Below are 3,011 nucleotides of genomic sequence, written 5' to 3' on the forward strand. Positions count from 1 at the left end.
ATAATATATCAATATGGTGTGATAATATATCAATATGGTGTGATATGGTATGATAATATATCAATATGGTGTGATATGGTATGATAATATATCAATATGGTGTGATAATATATCAATATGGTGTGATATGGTATGATAATGTACCAATATGGTGTGATATGGTATGATAATGTATCAATATGGTGTGATAATGTATCAATATGGTGTGATATGGTATGATAATGTACCAATATGGTGTGATATGGTATGATAATGTATCAATATGGTGTGATAATGTATCAATATGGAGTGATATGGTATGATAATATATCAATATGGTGTGATAATGTACCAATATGGTGTGATATGGTATGATAATGTATCAATATGGTGTGATAATATATCAATATAGTGTGATATGGTATGATAATATATCAATATGGTGTGATATGGTATGATAATGTATCAATATGGTGTGATATGGTATGATAATATATCAATATGGTATGATAATATATCAATATGGTGTGATATGGTATGATAATATATCAATATGGTGTGATATGGTATGATAATATATCAATATGGTGTGATAATGTATCAATATGGTGTGATATGGTATGATAATGTATCAATATGGTGTGATATGGTATGATAATATATCAATATGGTATGATAATGTATCAATATGGTGTGATATGGTATGATAATATATCAATATGGTGTGATATGGTATGATAATATATCAATATGGTATGATAATGTATCAATATGGTGTGATATGGTATGATATTATATCAATATGGTGTGATATGGTATGATAATATATCAATATGGTGTGATAATGTATCAATATGGTGTGATATGGTATGATAATATATCAATATGGTGTGATAATGTATCAATATGGTGTGATATGGTATGATAATATATCAATATGGTGTGATATGGTATGATCATGTATCAATATGGTGTGATATGGTATGATAATGTATCAATATGGTGTGATAATGTATCAATATGGTGTGATATGGTATGATAATATATCAATATGGTGTGATATGGTATGATAATATATCAATATGGTGTGATATGGTATGATAATATATCAATATGGTGTGATAATGTATCAATATGGTGTGATAATATATCAATATGGTGTGATATGGTATGATAATATATCAATATGGTGTGATAATATATCAATATGGTATGATAATATATCAATATGGTGTGATAATATATCAATATGGTGTGATATGGTATGATAATATATCAATATGGTGTGATAATGTATCAATATGGTGTGATAATGTATCAATATGGTATGATAATATATCAATATGGTGTGATATGGTATGATAATATATCAATATGGTGTGATATGGTATGATAATGTATCAATATGGTATGATAATGTATCAATATGGTATGATAATGTATCAATATGGTGTGATATGGTATGATAATGTATCAATATGGTATGACAATGTATCAATATGGTGTGATAATGTATCAATATGGTGTGATATGGTATGATAATGTATCAATATGGTATGATAATATATCAATATGGTGTGATATGGTATGATAATATATCAATATGGTGTGATAATGTATCAATATGGTGTGATATGGTATGATAATGTATCAATATGGTATGATAATATATCAATATGGTGTGATATGGTATGATAATATATCAATATGGTGTGATAATATATCAATATGGTGTGATATGGTATGATAATGTATCAATATGGTATGATAATGTATCAATATGGTGTGATAATGTATCAATATGGTGTGATATGGTATGATAATATATCAATATGGTGTGATAATGTATCAATATGGTATGATAATATATATCAATATGGTGTGATATTATATCAATATGGTGTGATATGGTATGATAATATATCAATATGGTATGATAATATATCAATATGGTGTGATATGGTATGATAATATATCAATATGGTGTGATAATATATCAATATGGTGTGATATGGTATGATAATGTATCAATATGGTATGATAATGTATCAATATGGTGTGATAATGTATCAATATGGTGTGATAATGTATCAATATGGTGTGATATGGTATGATAATATATCAATATGGTGTGATAATGTATCAATATGGTGTGATATTATATCAATATGGTGTGATAATGTATCAATATGGTGTGATATGGTATGATAATGTATCAATATGGTATGATAATATATCAATATGGTGTGATATGGTATGATAATATATCAATATGGTGTGATAATATATCAATATGGTGTGATATGGTATGATAATGTATCAATATGGTATGATAATGTATCAATATGGTGTGATAATGTATCAATATGGTGTGATATGGTATGATAATATATCAATATGGTGTGATATGGTATGATAATATATATCAATATGGTGTGATATTATATCAATATGGTGTGATATGGTATGATGATAATATATCAATATGGTGTGATAATATATCAATATGGTGTGATAATATATCAATATGGTGTGATATGGTATGATAATATATCAATATGGTGTGATATGGTATGATAATATATCAATATGGTGTGATAATATATCAATATGGTGTGATATGGTATGATAATGTACAATATGGTGTGATATGGTATGATAATATATCAATATGGTGTGATAATGTATCAATATGGTGTGATATGGTATGATAATGTAAATATGGTGTGATATGGTATGATAATGTATCAATATGGTGTGATAATATCAATATGGTGATATGGTATGATAATATATCAATATGGTGTGATAATGTATCAATATGGTGTGATATGGTATGATAATATCAATATGGTGTGATAATGTATCAATATGTGTGATATGGTATGATAATATATCAATATGGTGTGATATGGTATGATAATGTATCAATATGGTGTGATATGGTATGATAATGTATCAATATGGTATGATAATATATCAATATGGTGTGATATGGTATGATAATATATCAATATGGTGTGATATGGTAT

This window comes from Oncorhynchus gorbuscha, unplaced genomic scaffold, assembly GCF_021184085.1.
Source record: "Oncorhynchus gorbuscha isolate QuinsamMale2020 ecotype Even-year unplaced genomic scaffold, OgorEven_v1.0 Un_scaffold_753, whole genome shotgun sequence".
Classification (NCBI taxonomy): Eukaryota; Metazoa; Chordata; class Actinopteri; order Salmoniformes; family Salmonidae; genus Oncorhynchus; species Oncorhynchus gorbuscha.